The following is an 18,538-nucleotide window of genomic DNA, read 5'->3' on the forward strand; positions in this document are numbered from 1 at the left end:
GGAACGACTGAAACGATGTGACTTCAAATCATTCCACAAACTCAAATCCACGGAAGGAATCATAATAATAAATGCCATGCTAATATTCTCTTTCATAATGAACAGCGGCGAATGAGCGACGTTTAAATCAGCTGTTGGTTGTTCAAACACACACTGTAGTGTTCTCATCACCTTTATTTTTATTTTTTATAGGGATGTCCGATAATGGCTTTTTGCCGATATCTGATATGCCGATATTGTCCAACTCTTTAATTACCGGTACCGATATCAACCGATACCGATTTCAACCGATATATACAGTCGTGGAATTAACACATTATTATGCCTAATTTGGACAACCAGGTATGGTGAAGATAAGGTACTTTTTAAAAAAATGAATCAAATAAAATAAGATAAATAAATTAAAGACATTTTTCTTGAATAAAAAAGAAAGTAAAACAATATAAAAACAGTTACATAGAAACTAGTAATTAATGAAAATGTGTAAAATTAACTGTTAAAGGTTAGTATTATTAGTGGACCAGCAGCACGCACAATCATGTGTGCTTACGGACTGTATCCCTTGCAGACTGTATTGATGTATATTGATATATAATGTAGGAACCAGAATATTAATAACATAAAGAAACAACCCTTTTGTGTGAATGAGTGTGAATGGGGGGAGGGAGGTTTTTTGGCTTGGTGCACTAATTGTAAGTGTATCTTGTGTTTTTTATGTGGATTTAATTAAAAAAAAAAAAAAAAAAAAAAACACACGATACTGATAATAAAAAAACCAATACCGATAATTTCCGATATTACATTTTAACGCATTTATCGGCCGATAATATCGGCAGACCGATATTATCGGACATCTCTAATTTTTTACCATCTTATGTAACCGTGGCGGGATCATTTGTGCGGCACTTTAAGCCTCCTCCGCCTTTCTTTCTTCTTCTTGATGTCACGTTTGGGGCGCCCAGGGGAGTGGCTCCCCGGGGAAGTGACGGGAAGTCACCGTGGTGGTGGTGGCGGCGGCGGCCTGGCAGGTATTTTCTTTCACAAAGAGTGTTTGTTTTGTTTCATGGGGAACATTTCTACCTCCCTGTCTCCCTCGCCTCTTCACACCGAGACGGGTTGGAGGGGATTTTATTATTTTATTTGCAAGGCGGCGTGGAAGCCACATCATTAAAAAAAAAGCGTCTGGTTAACAAAGGCGGCTAATGAGAAGCAACAATGGATGCTGATTAGACAGACCTCAGTGGGTAAGCTCGTAGTTTACCTGAAGACACCTGTCCTCTCGCATCCTGCGCCGCCTAATTGGCCTAATTGCAGATCGGTTGTTCAATTTTAGCATGGAGGACGTTTTGTTGTGCTTCTTTTGTTTTATTTCCTCTTGCATCTCTCCAGTGTGCTGCCATGCAAACACTCAGATTGGATGAATCAGTGTTTTTCAACCACTGTGCTGCGTGAGATATTGTCTGGTGTGCCGTGGGAAATGATGCACATTCACCTAACTGGTCCAAAAAATATATATATTTTTTGCAAATCATTTAATATAATCTGCAAATAACGTGCCGTTGTCGAGTGCCTGTGCTGTGTAGAGCTCGGCAGGGTAACCGCGTAATACTCCATAGCACACTGCAAAAAGTCAGTGTTCAAAAACAAGAAAAAAACCAACTAAAATTAGGGGTGTTTTACTTGAACTAAGGAAAATTTTCTGCCAATACAACGAGAAAATTTAGCTTGTCAAGACTTTCCAAAACAAGCAAAATTAGCTAACCTCAATGAACCCAAAAATACCTTAAAATAAGTATATTCGCACTTTTCTTGGTAGAAAAAACAAACATGAGACCTTTTTGCTCAATATGTTGAAAAATATTCTTAAATGAAGTAAATGCTAGTGCCATTATCTTGACATAATGATATGCGCTCGGCATTACATTTCTTGAAACCAGCAAACTTATACTAAAAACTAATTTATTGTTCTTAATGGAAAGGCAACAAGGCAAGCGCTTGTTACTCTCGGGGTCTCCTAGCCGCTCAGGCAAATCATATGGTCTAAAAATGCATTTTTCCATGGATAACATGACATCATCGCGCCAAGTGCATGATCTTTCAGTCAATTATTTTGCGAGAAATATATATATATATATATATATATATACAAATATATATGTATATATATATATATATATATATATATATATATATATATATATATATATATATATATATATATATATATATATATATATACACATATATACAGCCCGGCCCCCAGCCAAATTTTTTTTTTATTGTAATTTTGAATAATTTACCTGAATGTGCATGAACTATTTCTGTTCAAAATAGTTTGAAATGTCACATGTTTAATGTTTAAATATTAACTGTCAGTTTACTGTACTGTGCCAACTGTACTACTATATGAGTACGTGTTTTCTATTGTTTCATTGAAAATAAAACAGCAAAGTCCATTTGGCTGTCATCTGTTTTAGTTATGAGACACAATTATTTTTTTTTCATGCTTGAAGTAAGAAAAGATTACTTTAAAAAAGTAGTTTTATACCTGTGAGTGGTCATCAAATCTCAGTAACAAGCTGTAATATCTTACAGAGGGGGCGGGGTCAAAGGCATCGGAATGTACGATAATTATGTAGAAGCATTTAAGTCCCATCTTAAAACTCATGTGTGTGCTCTAGCCTTTAAATAGACCCCCTTTTAGACCAGTTGATCTGCCGTTTCTTTACTGCTCTGCCCCCCTCTCCCTCGTGGGGGGGGGGTGGGTGTTGGGGGGGTGGACCGTTTGCCTGTGCATCGGTTGGGGACGTCTCTAAGCTGCTAACCTGTCTCCGCTCGGGATGGTCTCCTGCTGGCCCCACTATGGACTGGACTCTCACTATTATGTTAGATCCACTATGGACTGGACTCTCACACTATAATGTTAGATCCACTATGGACTGGACTCACACTATTATGTTAGATCCACTATGGACTGGACTCTCACTATTATGTTAGATCCACTATGGACTGGACTCTCACACTATTATGTTACATCCACTATGGACTGGACTCTCACTATTATGTTAGATCCACTATGGACTGGACTCTCACACTATAATGTTAGATCCACTATGGACTGGACTCACACTATTATGTTAGATCCACTATGGACTGGACTCTCACTATTATGTTAGATCCACTATGGACTGGACTCTCACACTATTATGTTACATCCACTATGGACTGGACTCTCAGTATTATGTTACATCCACTATGGACTGGACTCTCACTATTATGTTAGATCCACTATGGACTGGACTCTCACTATTATGTTAGATCCACTATGGACTGGACTATCACACTATTATGTTAGATCCACTATGGACTGGACTCTCACACTATTATGTTAGATCCACTATGGACTGGACTTTCACTATTATGTTAGATCCACTATGGACTTCGACTCTCACTATTATGTTAGATCCACTATGGACTGGACTATCACACTATTATGTTAGATCCACTATGGACTGGACTCTCACACTATTATGTTAGATCCACTATGGACTGGACTTTCACTATTATGTTAGATCCACTATGGACTTCGACTCTCACTATTATGTTAGATCCACTATGGACTGGACTATCACACTATTATGTTAGATCCACTATGGACTGGACTCTCACACTATTATGTTAGATCCACTATGGACTGGACTCTCACACTATTATGTTAGATCCACTATGGACTGGACTCTCACACTATTATGTTACATCCACTATGGACTGGACTCTCACAATATTATGTTAGATCCACTATGGACTGGACTATCACACTATTATGTTAGATCCACTATGGACTGGACTCTCACTATTATGTTAGATCCACTATGGACTGGACTCTCACACTATTATGTTAGATCCACTATGGACTGGACTCTCACTATTATGTTAGATCCACTATGGACTGGACTCTCACACTATTATGTTACATCCACTATGGACTGGACTCTCAGTATTATGTTACATCCACTATGGACTGGACTCTCACTATTATGTTAGATCCACTATGGACTGGACTCTCACTATTATGTTAGATCCACTATGGACTGGACTATCACACTATTATGTTAGATCCACTATGGACTGGACTCTCACACTATTATGTTAGATCCACTATGGACTGGACTTTCACTATTATGTTAGATCCACTATGGACTTCGACTCTCACTATTATGTTAGATCCACTATGGACTGGACTATCACACTATTATGTTAGATCCACTATGGACTGGACTCTCACACTATTATGTTAGATCCACTATGGACTGGACTTTCACTATTATGTTAGATCCACTATGGACTGGACTCTCACACTATTATGTTACATCCACTATGGACTGGACTCTCACACTATTATGTTAGATCCACTATGGACTGGACTATCACACTATTATGTTAGATCCACTATGGACTGGACTCTCACACTATTATGTTAGATCCACTATGGACTGGACTTTCACTATTATGTTAGATCCACTATGGACTGGACTCTCACACTATTATGTTAGATCCACTATGGACTGGACTCTCACACTATTATGTTACATCCACTATGGACTGGACTCTCACTATTATGTTAGATCCACTATGGACTGGACTCTCACACTATTATGTTACATCCACTATGGACTGGACTCTCACTATTATGTTAGATCCACTATGGACTGGACTCTCACACTATTATGTTACATCCACTATGGACTGGACTCTCACACTATTATGTTAGATCCACTATGGACTGGACTCTCACACTATTATGTTACATCCACTATGGACTGGACTCTCACTATTATGTTAGATCCACTATGGACTGGACTCTCACACTATTATGTTACATCCACTATGGACTGGACTCTCACTATTATGTTAGATCCACTATGGACTGGACTCTCACACTATTATGTTACATCCACTATGGACTGGACTCTCACAATATTATGTTAGATCCACTATGGACTGGACTCTCACTATTATGTTAGATCCACTATGGACTGGACTCTCACTATTATGTTAGATCCACTATGGACTGGACTCTCACACTATTATGTTAGATCCACTATGGACTGGACTTTCACTATTATGTTAGATCCACTATGGACTGGACTCTCACTATTATGTTAGATCCACTATGGACTGGACTCTCACTATTATGTTAGATCCACTATGGACTGGACTCTCACACTATTATGTTAGATCCACTATGGACTGGACTCTCACACTATTATGTTAGATCCACTATGGACTGGACTCTCACTATTATGTTAGATCCACTATGGACTGGACTCTCGCACTATTATGTTAGATCCACTATGGACTGGACTCTCACACTATTATGTTAGATCCACTATGGACTGGACTATCACACTATTATGTTAGATCCACTATGGACTGGACTATCACACTATTATGTTCGATCCACTATGGACTGGACTATCACACTATTATGTTAGATCCACTATGGACTGGACTATCACACTATTATGTTAGATCCACTATGGACTGGACTATCACACTATTATGTTAGATCCACTATGGACTGGACTCTCACACTATTATGTTAGATCCACTATGGACTGGACTCTCACACTATTGTGTTAGATATTTGAGACACTTGTGAGCAGCTAAGCCTGTGACCTTCGATCCCTCAGGCTGTACTGCATCAACAAGCGACATCCGTGTGTAAAGGATATCACCACATGGGCTCAGGAACACTTCAGAAACCCACTGTCAGTAACAACAGTTGGTCACTACATCTGTAAGTGCAAGTTAAAACTCTCCTATGCAGGGCCAAAACCGTTTATCAACAACACCCAGAAACGCAGTCGGCTTCGCTGGGCCTGAGCTCATCTAAGATGGACTGATACAAAGTGGAAAAGTGTTCTGTGGTCTGACGATTCCACATTTCAAATTGTTTTTGGAAACTGTGGACGTCGTGTCCTCCGGCCCAAAGAGGAAAAGAACCATCCGGATTGTTATAGGCGCAAAGTGTAAAAGCCAGCATGTGTGATGGTATGGGGGTGTATTAGTGCACAAGACATGGGTAACTTACACATCTGTGAAGGCACCATTAATGCTGAAAGGTACATACAGGTTTTGGAGCAACATATGTTGCCATCCAAGCAACGTTACCATGGACGCCCCTGCTTATTTCAGCAAGACAATGCCAAGCCACGTGTTACATCAACGTGGCTTCATAGTAAAAGAGTGCGGGTACTAGACTGGCCTGCCTGTAGTCCAGACCTTGAAAATGTGTGGCGCATTATGAAGCCTAAAATAGCAGAAGGGAGACCCCCGGACTGTTGAACAACTTAAGCTGTACATCAAGCAAGAATGGGAAAGAATTCCACCTGAGAAGCTTCAAAAAAATACAAATAAAAGCAAGTAAACCGTGACAAAACCATATCAAAAGTGACACAAAAAAACCAATAATAGTGTTTTTTTTTTTTTTAAATAAAAAAAATGTGCCTTGGCTCCAAAAAGGGGATGAATAATGTTTAGGCGATACGCTGGCTTGTCATCATGTCATGGCAGGGACGCGTGTCAACCCCCGGAGTGTCGTTGAGCGTGTCACAAACAGTCCGCCGTCCTCTCAGTCAAAGCGTCCCCCGTCTTGCGTTCCCATCTTTATTCATCGAGCGAGACCCCTTGGCCCTGCGTTCACGTACACCTGGGAGCCCAACTACAGCAATTTGGGTGCATCCAAGCGTGTCTTGTTGCCCTAAACGTGCCCACAATGCAGCTCGTATTTGGAGCATATTGGACATTTTTAGGTAAATGGGATTGAATTTGTTCTTTTCAGTGATATTTTCTTTGGCATGCAGCAATTTTGTCTGTGTGTGGCGGAACGTGGGTTTTCTCTTTTTTTCCGGAGCAGAGGTTACACGCTCGCTTGTTTACTTTCCCGAGCCCGCAATGGAAACCTTTTGATTGATACAATGGCGCGTTTACACGCAGGATTGGCAACCTGCGCGGCATAAAGTGCTTCTCAAAAGCCCTCCAAACACGCGGCAAGTAGGCATGGAGGAGGCTGCAGATAAGAGTCGACTTGTAAAACGGAATTATGTTTCTGTCGCCCGGGTGCGCGGCCATTGAAAGAGACGCGCTTAACCTGCGATTCATGCATGGCAAGAAGTTGTCTCTGCGGAGGAAAGAAAAGAAAAAAGGAAGAGCAGTTAAATTGCGGAGGTAAGAAGCCTTGAATAAAGTGGAGCTCGGGTCACAGAATAATTTGATTCCTGCAGGCAATTTCTCAAGGGGGAAAAAAGGATTATATCTTTACTTTTTTCTTCCCTTTTTGAGGATGAGGAAAGGTTTGGAGTTATTAAAATCCCGTGGACAGGTTTTGGGCGGGAATGAGGGGAGAAAAAGGAAAAAGGCTGAACCCTGTTTTTGCACTGCAAAAACAGAAATGTAAATAACATGAAATATCTCAAATAAGGGTGATAATTGCTTATTTTCTGTCTGATAAGATAATTCTTCTAATGTTAGAGTGTTTTACTTGTTTTAAGTGTTTTGGTCCTAAATGATGTCAGTAAGATATTACAGCTTGTTGCTGAGATTTGATGACCTATATTGAGTAAAACATGCTAGAAACTATTTTTGTCCAAATGTCCAAAACACACCCAGCAATGGTGCACAGGAAGGCGGGGAAGAAGAGGGGAAAAGGTGGCCAAAATGGTCAAAAGTCCCAATTTTGTCCAAAATACCTTCCAGTCCAACGAGTCCCGCCGCCGGCCGCACAAGTCCCGGGATGCAAAAAATGTCCAAAACGCGCACCCAGCAAAGTCCCACGGGAAGTGGGGGAGAAAAGTGAGAAAATTCGGCAAAAGTCCCCAAAAATGTTCAAAATACCTACCCAGGTTCGAGTCCCACAAGTCGCACCACCGGCCGCGCAAGTCCCGGGATGCCCAAAATGTCCATAACACACCCAACCGAGTCCCACGGGGAGGGGGGATAAAAGTTGGAAAAGTCGGCAAAAGTCCCCGAAAATGTTTAAATACCTACCCAGGTTCGAGTCCCACATGGAGTGCCACAAGTCTTAAGACTTGTGGCACTCGAACCAGGGTGTGATTTTTGAACATTTTACCGACTTTTCTCACTTTTCTCCTCGCCTTCCCGTGGGACTTTGCTGGGCGCGTTTTGGACATTTTGGGCATTCCGGCCGGCGGCGGGACTTGTGGGACTCGAACCTGGGTAGGTATTTTGAACATTTTTGGGACATTTGCCGACTTTTCCAACTTTTATCCCCCCTCCCCGTGGGACTCGGCTGGGTGTGTTATGGACATTTTGAGCATCCCGGGACTTGCGCGGCCATACATAAGATTTTATGTTAGAATGTTTTACTTGTTTTAGGTGTTTTGGTCCTAAATGATCTCAGTAAGATATTACAGCTTGTTGCTGAGATTTGATGACCTATATTGAGTAAAACATGCTTGAAACTATTTTTGTCCAAATGTCCAAAACACTCCCAGCAATGGTGCACAGGAAGGCGGGGAAGAAGAGGGGAAAAGGTGGCCAAAATAGTCAAAAGTCCCAATTGTGTCCAAAATACCTCCCCGGATTCCAGTCCCACGAGTCCCACCGCCGGCCGCACAAGTCTCGGGATGCAAAAAATGTCCAAAACGCACCCAGCAAAGTCCCACGGGAAGTGGGGGAGAAAAGTGAGAAAAGTCGGCAAAAGTCCCCAAAAATTTTCAAAAATACCTACCCAGGTTCGAGTCCCACAAGTCCCGCCGCCGGCCGCGCAAGTCCCGGGATGCCCAAAATGTCCATAACACACCCAGCCGAGTCCCACAGGGAGGGGGGATAAAAGTTGGAAAAGTCGGCAAAAGTCCCCAAAAATGTTTAAATACCTACCCAGGTTCTTAAGACTTGTGGCACTCCATGTGGGACCCGGGTGTGATTTTTGAACATTTTACCGACTTTTCTCACTTTTCTCCCCGCCTTCCCGTGGGACTTTGCTGGGCGCGCTTTGGACATTTTGGGCATCCCGGCCGGCGGCGGGACTTGTGGGACTCGAACCTGGGTAGGTATTTTGAACATTGTTAAGACTTTTGCCGACTTTTCTCACTTTTCTCCCCGCCTTCCTGTGGGACTTTGCTGGGCGCACTTTGGACATTTTGGGCATCCCGGCCGGCGGTGGGACTTGTGGGACTCGAACCTGGGTAGGTATTTTTAACATTTTTGGGGACTTTTGCCGACTTTTCCAACTTTTATCCCCCCTCCCCGTGGGACTCGGCTGGGTGTGTTATGGACATTTTGCGCATCCCGGGACTTGCACGGCCATACATAAGATTTTATGTTAGAGTGTTTAACTTGTTTTAGGTGTTTTGGTGCTAATTGATCTCAGTAAGATATTACAGCTTGTTGCTGAGATTTGATGACCTGTATTGAGTAAAACATGCTTGAAACTATTTTTGTCCAAAACACACCCAGCAATGGTGCACAGGAAGGTGGGGAAGAAGAGGGGAAAAGGCGGCCAAAATGGTCAAAAGTCCCAATTTTGTCCAAAATACCTCCCCGGGTTCCAGTCCCACGAGTCCCGCCGCCGGCCGCACAAGTCCCGGGATTCAAAAAATGTCCGAAACCCACCCAGCAAAGTCCCACGGAAAGTGGGGGAGAAAAGGGAGAAAAGTCGGCAAAAGTCCCCGAAAATGTTCAAAAATACCTACCCAGGTTCGAGTCCCAGAAGTCCCGCCGCCGGCCGCGCAAGTCCCGGGATGGCCAAAATGTCCATAACAAACCCAGCCGAGTCCCACAGGGAGGGCGGATTAAAGTTGGAAAAGTCGGCAAAAGTCCCCAAAAATGTTTAAATACCAAACCAGGTTCGAGTCCCAAGTCTTAAGACTTGTGGCACTCGAACCCGGGTGTGATTTTTGAACATTTTACCGACTTTTCTCACTTTTCTCCGCGCCTTCCCGTGGGACTTTGCTGGGCGCGTTTTAGACATTTTGGGCTTTCCGGCCGGCAGCGGGACTTGTGGGTCTCGTACCTGGGTAGGTATTTTTAACATTTTTGGGGACTTTTGCCGACTTTTACAACTTTTATCCTCCCTCCCCGTGGGACTCGGCTGGGTGTGTTATGGACATTTTGGGCATCCCGGGACTTGCACGGCCATACATAAGATTTTATGTTAGAGTGTTTTACTTGTTTTAGGTGTTTTGGTCCTAAATGATCTCAGTAAGATATTACAGCTTGTTGCTGAGATTTGATGAGCTATATTGAGTAAAACATGCTTGAAACTAGAATATCAACTGTTGCAAAGCTGTGTCATCAACACTCACAAGAATAAAACTACTTTTTAAAGTAATAATTTCTTATTTCAAGCATGAAAAAAAAATCATTATTTTGACACAATTGTGTCTCATAATTAAAACAGATGACAGCCAAATGGACTTTGCTGTTTTATTTCCAATGAAACGATAGAAAACACATACTCATATAGTAGTACAGTTGGCACAGTACAGTAAACTGACAGTTAATATTTAAACATTTAACATGTGACATTTTAACAATTTTGAACAGAAATAGTTCATGCACATTCAGGTGAATTCTTCAAAATGACAATTAAAATGTTTTTGGCCGGGGGCCGGGCTGTATATATGTGCACTAATTGACTGAAAGAGCACGCACTTGACGCGACGATGTCATGTTATCTATGGAAAAATGCATTTTTAGACAATATGATTTGCCTGAGCGGCTAGGAGACCCCGAGAGTAACAAGCGCTTGCCTTGTTGCCTTTCCATTAAGAACAATAAACTAGTTTTTAGTATAAGTTTGCTGGTTTCAAGAAATGTAATGCCGAGCGCATATCATTATGTCAAGATAATGGCACTAGTATTTACTTATTTAAGAATATTTTTCAACATATTGAGCAAAAAGGTCAGTTTTTTTTTTTCTACCAAGAAAAGTACAGTTGTTATTAGTGAGAATATAATTATTTTAAGGTATTTTTGGGTTCATTGAGGTTAGCTATATTTACTTGTTTTGGAAAGTCTTGACAAGCCAAATTTTCTTGTTCTATTGGCAGATAATTTTGCTTAGTTCAAATAAAATACCCCTCATTTTTGTATTTTTTTTTCTTGTTTTTGAACACTGACTTTTTGCAGTGTGTGCCAAAGCCCTCCCAGACCCTTTCCTGCTTATTTTCTGATGTACACTTCATTGAAAGTAAGTTCATTCATTCAGGAGGTACGTTTCCTGCTCGGCTTGTTGAAATTACCTCACAAAGAGTTTGTTTGGCTTTAGGGAGGAAATGCAGATGAGTATCAACGCTTTGTATTTCGAGGAATATTGAGGATTTGTCTTCAGACCCTAAAACAATAAAAAAAACAAAACAGGTTTTATCGGAGAAACATCAGAGATTGTCACGCAGGCATGAATAACGTCTTTTTTTTTTTGTGCTGCACGTATAGCTGACTGCCTCAGCTTCCGTCCATTTTAGCGCAACGGTAAATAAATTGGAGGTTTCCCGGGAGTGGACCGGAATCACATCCTCCAGCCGCTTTACTTCTTAACCCTGTTAGAATAATTATATATAAGTTATCACACAACCCTTATGCTTAAAGGCCTTTTATTCAAACGAGGATAGCAGATCCATTCTATGTGTCATACTTGATAATTTCGCGATATTGCCATATTTTTGCTGAAAGGATTTAGTAGAGAACATCGACGATAAAGTTCGCAACTTTTGGTCGCTGATAAAAAAAAGCCTTGCCTGTACCGGAAGTAGCGTGACGTCACAGGTTGAAAGGCTCCTCACATCTCCACATTGTTTACACCAGCAGCGAGAGTGATTCGGACGGAGAAAGCGACGATTACCCCATTAATTTGAGCCAGGATGAAAGATTTGTGGATGAGGAACGTGAGAGTGAAGGACTAGAGTGCAGTGCAGGACGCATCTTTTTTCGCTCTGACCGTAACTTAGGTACAAGCTGGCTCATTGGATTCCACACTTTCTCCTTTTTCTATTGTGGATCACGGATTTGTATTTTAAACCACCTCGGATACTATATCCTCTTGAAAATGAGAGTTGAGAACGCGAAATGGACATTCACAGTGACTTTTATCTCCACGACAATACATCGGCGAAGCACTTTAGATACAGAGCTAACGTGATAGCATCGGGCTTAACTGCGGATAGAAACAAAAGAAATAAACCCCTGACTGGAAGGATAGACAGAAGATCAACAATACTATTAAACCATGGACCTGTAAATACATGGTTAATAGATCTCAGCCTGGCAAAGCTTAACAATGCTGTTGCTAATGACGCCATTGAAGCTAACTTAGCAACGGGACCTCACAGAGCTATGCTAAAAACATTAGCTATCCACCTACGCCAGCCAACCCTCATCTGCTCATCAACACCCGTGCTCACCTGCGTTCCAGCGATCGACGGAGCGACGAAAGACTTCACCTGATCATCGATGCGGTCGGCGGCTAGCGTCGGATATTGGTCTGCTGTCCAAGTCAAAGTCCTCCTGGTTGTGTTGCTGCAGCCAGCCGCTAGTACACCGATCCCACCTACAACTTTCTTCTTTGCAGTCTCCATTGTTCATTAAACAAATTGCAAAAGATTCACCAGCACAGATGTCCAGAATACTGTGGAATTTTGCGATGAAAACAGAGCTTTTTTGTATTGGATTCAATGGTGTCCGAATACTTCCGTTTAACTATTGGCGTCACGTGCATACGTCATCATACATAGACGTTTTCAACCGGAAGTTTAGCGGGAAATTTAAAATGTCACTTTATAAGTTAACCCGGCCAAATTGGTATGTGTTGCAATGTTAAGATTTCATCATTGATAAATAAACTATCAGACTGCGTGGTCGCTAGTAGTGGCTTTCAGTAGGCCTTTAAAGGCTGTTGCTCTAGTTATTGTCTATTTTGTACTTTTTCTGCTTCGTGCAAGGGCACACAACTTGTTATCTTCCATGGCATGTGAGGGGTGGCCTCGCCGCAGATGTTTTCTGTCTTTCAGCCTTGCTAACAGCCAAGGACAAACTAGCACCTCAACGAAGATAAGTCATATCAACAGCAGACAGACTGTCATGAAAGGTCAACCAACGAACGTGATGTCTCTATAGAATCTCCTCTCTGGTCAACAAAAGCACCTTGAGGATTCTAGCGGGAACTCTCGTTCAACCCTTTTTCGATCACGCCTGCACCTCCTGGTACCCTAGCACCTCCAAATCCCTCAAACCTAGACTCCAAACATCTCAGAACAAGCTAGTCAGATTACTTCTAGACCTCCACCCCAGATCCCACCTCACTCCTACCCACTTCTCCAAAGTGGGCTGGCTCAAGGTGGAGGACAGAGTAAAACAACTTGCACTGAGCCTAGTCTATAAAATCCGCTACACCTCCCTGATACCGAAGTACATGTCAAACTACTTCCTTAACGTAAATGACCGCCATAACCACAACACAAAGGGGAGCTCCACTAACCACGTTAAACCCAGATTCCGAACTAACAAAGGTCTTAACTCATTCTCTTTCTATGCCACATCAATGTGGAATGCGCTCCCAACAAGTGTAAAAGAAAGGGCATCTCCATCCTCCTTCAAAACCGCAATAAAAGTTCACCTCCAGGCAGCTACAACCCTAAACTAACACCCTCCCCGGATTGCTAATAATCAAATGTAAACAATCAAATGCAGATACTTTTTCTTATGCCTTCTGATCTCTCTCTCTCTCTCTCTCTCTCTCTCTCTCTCTCTCTCTCTCTCTCTCTCTCTCTCTCTCTCTCTCTCTCTCTCTCTCTCTCTCTCTCTCTCGCTCTCTCTTTCTCTCAATGTCCACTACTTGCTGTCCATATTCTACCAAGTCAGACCTACACTGTTCCAATATCCATTTCTCTATTCTCAATTGTTGATGACTGATGATAACAACCAAACCTAATCCCCCCCCCGCGCTCCACAACCCGGATTGTAAATCATGTAAATAATACCATTTAGTGGTCAATTGTACGGAATTTGTACTTCACTGTATAACCTACTAATAACAGTCTCAATCAATCAATCAATCAATCAATCAATCAATCCGTGGTCCGGATCATGTTTTTGTTATGTTCTGTTAGTTTTAACTCCACAGTTCCTCTTTTTTGTGCACTCTTGTTTGTTTTGGTTGGTTTTTCAGGATGTGGTTTTCGCAGCTTACCGCAAGGTTTGTTCTCCCGGGATGCAAACGGACCATTCCGGACAAGGCTTGCAGGTAGGAACATATTTATTAATCTAACTGATTAATGGAGAGAATCCCAGAAAGCAAACATAAGAACGAGCTTAAAAAGTAGATGTGTGTCTGTCAGGGGGGTTCAACTGTGGAACAGCTTGGATGATTCCTTAAAATGTTCCAGTTCCATTCACACATTTAAAAAACACTTTAAGACCAATGTCTTGAAAAAAAATATCACTCTTGAATCAACACTGTAGTCAATACTATGATTGATCAATGTTAATTAAAAACTAAATGTGAGATATAAATAATAATGGAAGTATAATTGTTTGTATATAGTATATTATTGGTGCAAAGGTTTAACACGTGTACAAGGATATTTCACATGCCTTTACTGTTTATATCATTTAACTGTGTTTATGTTGTGTATAATGTGTATTTATAATATGTTGTACAAAGGAAATTTCATAATTTTCCGAAGTTCATCTTGTACTTGACGTTGTTTATAGGGTTAGGCGCAATAAGTGTTCAATTTCAGCCTAAACTCTTTCGGTCTGCAACATTTTCTTTTTCAATCTATGAATGTACAACTGTTTGTTTATTTTGTTGACCACTGACCGAAGAATAATAATAAACTAAAACAATAAAATAAACTAACTAGAAAATAACAGGCAAAAAAAACTCACTAACTCTGGCATGAAATAAACAACACTTACGTAGAGGGTTGCGTGACAATAGCGAGAAGCAAACAACTAGCATAAACTATGGCATAGCAAGAAACAAACAACTAACATGAACTATGGCATAGAACAACATGAAACTGTGGCATGAAACCAATAACTAGCATAACTATAGAATCAGACCTGAAACGAGCAATGATGCCAGGCCGACTGACTGGCAAAGGTGGATTAAATAGTCAGCCAGGTGAGCATCCGAACACCAGCGGCAGGTGAAAATGATGTGCCGCCATGGCAATGAAAACAAACAAGAGTGCACAAAAAACAGGAACTATGGAGTTAAAACTAACAGAACATAACGAAAACATGATCCGGACCACGGATCATGACACAGACAAAGCAGGGACAGGGCGCAATCACAAGGCCCCCCAGCATATTCCGTCACGTATTGTGCGTACTGGGGCAGCTTTGCATAATGTGTGACCCCTCCCTTTAGAAGCAGCCTCAGTGATATAACTAGGGAACTCCCAAACTGAATAAATAGAACAACGCATGGACTGTTCCTCAGAGCGTAGGGTGAGACTGTAAATGAGTGTGCAGCTCCATGCGTTCTCCTCATGAGCAAAATTGATCTCTGTCTCTGCCTGATTCCTTGCTTCTTGTTCTGTCTGATAGATAGTTCAGTGCTTAAACCTGACACACCCGCGAAGGTTGAATCGAGGTAATGACACTCTTGTGGTTTTTTTGACACTTGTCCAAATGCTGGATAGGGAGGACTACTAGTTTGAAACTCTACTAATCTAAACAGAGAAGTGGCTTAGTGCATCCCCTATTGTTTACTTACCGTATTTTTCGGACTATAAGATGCACTTAACATCCTTTCATTTCCTCAAAAATCGACAGCGCGCCTTATAACCTAATGTACGGCATACTTCTGGTTGGTTGTGCTTACTGACCTCGAGGCAATTTTATTTGTTATATGGTGTAATGATAAGTGTGACCAGTAGATGGATAAGAGCTACGTTTATCTGTCAGTAGACTAGCTATCAAAGCGCTAAAAACTGTAATTCAAAAATACGTGTACTGCATGCAATTTCATATATTTTCAACTTAATCTAATATTGCAACAAATAATACATTATCAATAGCAAAATAGCAAAATGACTACTTAAATATCTGCTTGACTCATGATTTTGAAGCAACTTATCCATGAAATTGTATATGGTGAAGAAAAAAAAAAAATCGGTAAAAAACTGGTAGCTCAGTTGCCAGAATTTTACCGCAAAAACACGAGACAAAAAAAATTGTAATATTCTTTTTTCATTTACGGTAATACGCCGTAAAACCAACGACTGTAGATTTGACAGTAAAATAGATGAGTTCCTATTTACATTGTAAAAAACATCTAAACAGCTGAACTTTACACTAAATTCGACATGTTTTTCTTGCAGTGTACGTAAAAATACATAGCGATAAATAATTGTGTAATGAAGCAATTTAAAATGTATTTATTATTGACTGTTACAAGCGGCCCTCTGAGGGCAGCCATAACTGTGACGTGGCCCCCAGTGAAAACCAGTTTGACACCCCTGCTCTAAATCGATTTGATTCAACTTACACTACCGTTCAAAAGTTTGGGGTAACCCAAACAATTTTGTGGAATAGCCTTCATTTGTAAGAACAAGAATAGACTGTCGAGTTTCAAATGAAAGTTCTCTTTTTCAGGCCATTTTGAGCGTTTAATTGACCCCACAAATGTGATGCTCCAGAAACTCAATCTGCTCAAAGGAAGGTCAGTTTTGTAGCTTGTGTAACGAGCTAAACTGTTTTCAGATGTGTGAACATGATTGCACAAGGGTTTTCTAATCATTAATTAGCCCTCCAAGCCAATAAGCAAACACATTGTACCATTAGAACACTGGAGTGATAGTTGCTGGAAATGGACCTCTATACACCTATGTAGATATTGCACCAAAAACCAGACATTTGCAGCTAGAATAGTCATTTACCACTTTAGCAATGTATAGAGTGTATTTCTTTCAAGTTAAGACTAGTTTAAAGTTATCTTCATTGAAAATAAGGACATTTCAATGTGACCCCAAACCTTTGAACGGTAGTGTATACTTGAATATCTTCTCTTTGCCATAAACTTTTGGACAGTTTAAAGTTCCTCAAAAGTCTCAAAAGTGCGATTTGGATAAATAAGAACATGAAAGTGTACTTGTAACACATTCTTCTATCACTGCCAACCCCACGAAGCTATTGTTCCTTCAAAATGCTAAACATTACAGTAAATATGTAAGATAGTTTCTGAGACTTTGATTTGTTTGCACAATCAGACAGGGATTTTATTGTGAAGACTGAATATATGCGCTTGGTTTTTCTGGCACACTTGACAGAAAAGTACCCGCAAATGATATTATGCCTTGTAAATTGATAATGCAATATTTAAAAGATACCAATCCATGATCGATCAAATCTATTATTTCACCCTGCCCTACTCCTCAAATCTTCCCACCCTGCATAATGTGGGTGTCAATGGAATAATTATGCGGCCAACAACGCCCGCAGTGTCAAATAAAGCACATCAGGAGGTGCAGTTGTAGATCTTGGATGTTTTCCCATGCCAGCAGGACAGAACTTGAATTAAGCAGATTGTCATCACATGCTGAAGTCTCCAACATACTCATTCAGGACCTTCGCGGAACAGAGTCTGCATTGGTGGGAGCGTAATCAGGCCGGATGTCTGCAAGGTCTGTGCACACAAAGCTCAAATTAGTGGACTATGCTTCTTGCACTCGTGTCGCACAAAACACTGATCGACCCGATTGTGGCAAATGTCATTTCACAGAAAAATTCACACCACAGCTCTTGAAGACTGCGGACTAGGGTTTTGTACGGTATACCGGTAATAGTATAGTACCCCGATACTAATGAATCACATTCCGTACTATACCGCCTCTGAAAAGTACCGGTTCGCCGGTTTACGAGCAGAGGAGCATGTTCGGCAGCGCACACACACGGAGTACTTACAAGCAGACACAGTGTGTAGACAGAAAAGGGAGAACGGACGCATTTTGGCTTAAAAAGTCAAGATAAAGGTGAAGTTATAACACTGAAACACCCTCAGGAAGAGGTGCTTTAAGACATGGCTAGCTAGCTAGCCCCAGTCTGCAGTGTTTTAGCTGCTTCTAAATCACTAATCCTCGTCTCCATGGCGACAAATAAAGTAAGTTTCTTACACGTAGCATTATCACTGCAGGACGAGGAATAGATAAACATGCTTCACTACACACCGTAACTCACAGGCATCAAAATGTAAACAAACGCCATTGGCGGATCTACACCTGACATCCACTGTAATGATACCAAGTACAGGAGCGTATCTAGTCGATACTACTATGATTACGTCAATATTTTTAGGCATCACAACATCTTCTTTCGTTTTTCTAACCCTAACCCTAACCCTAAACCTAACCCCTTCCCCCAGCCCTAACCCTAACCCTAACCCCAACCCCAACCCTAACCCTAACCCTAACCTTAAACCTAACCCTAACCCTAACCTTAACCCCAAACCCTAACCCTAACCCCTAACCCTAACCCTAACCCTAACCTTAACCCTAACCCATGGGTGGAT

Source organism: Entelurus aequoreus, linkage group LG01 (genome assembly GCF_033978785.1).
Source record: "Entelurus aequoreus isolate RoL-2023_Sb linkage group LG01, RoL_Eaeq_v1.1, whole genome shotgun sequence".
In the NCBI taxonomy this organism is placed as follows: domain Eukaryota; kingdom Metazoa; phylum Chordata; class Actinopteri; order Syngnathiformes; family Syngnathidae; genus Entelurus; species Entelurus aequoreus.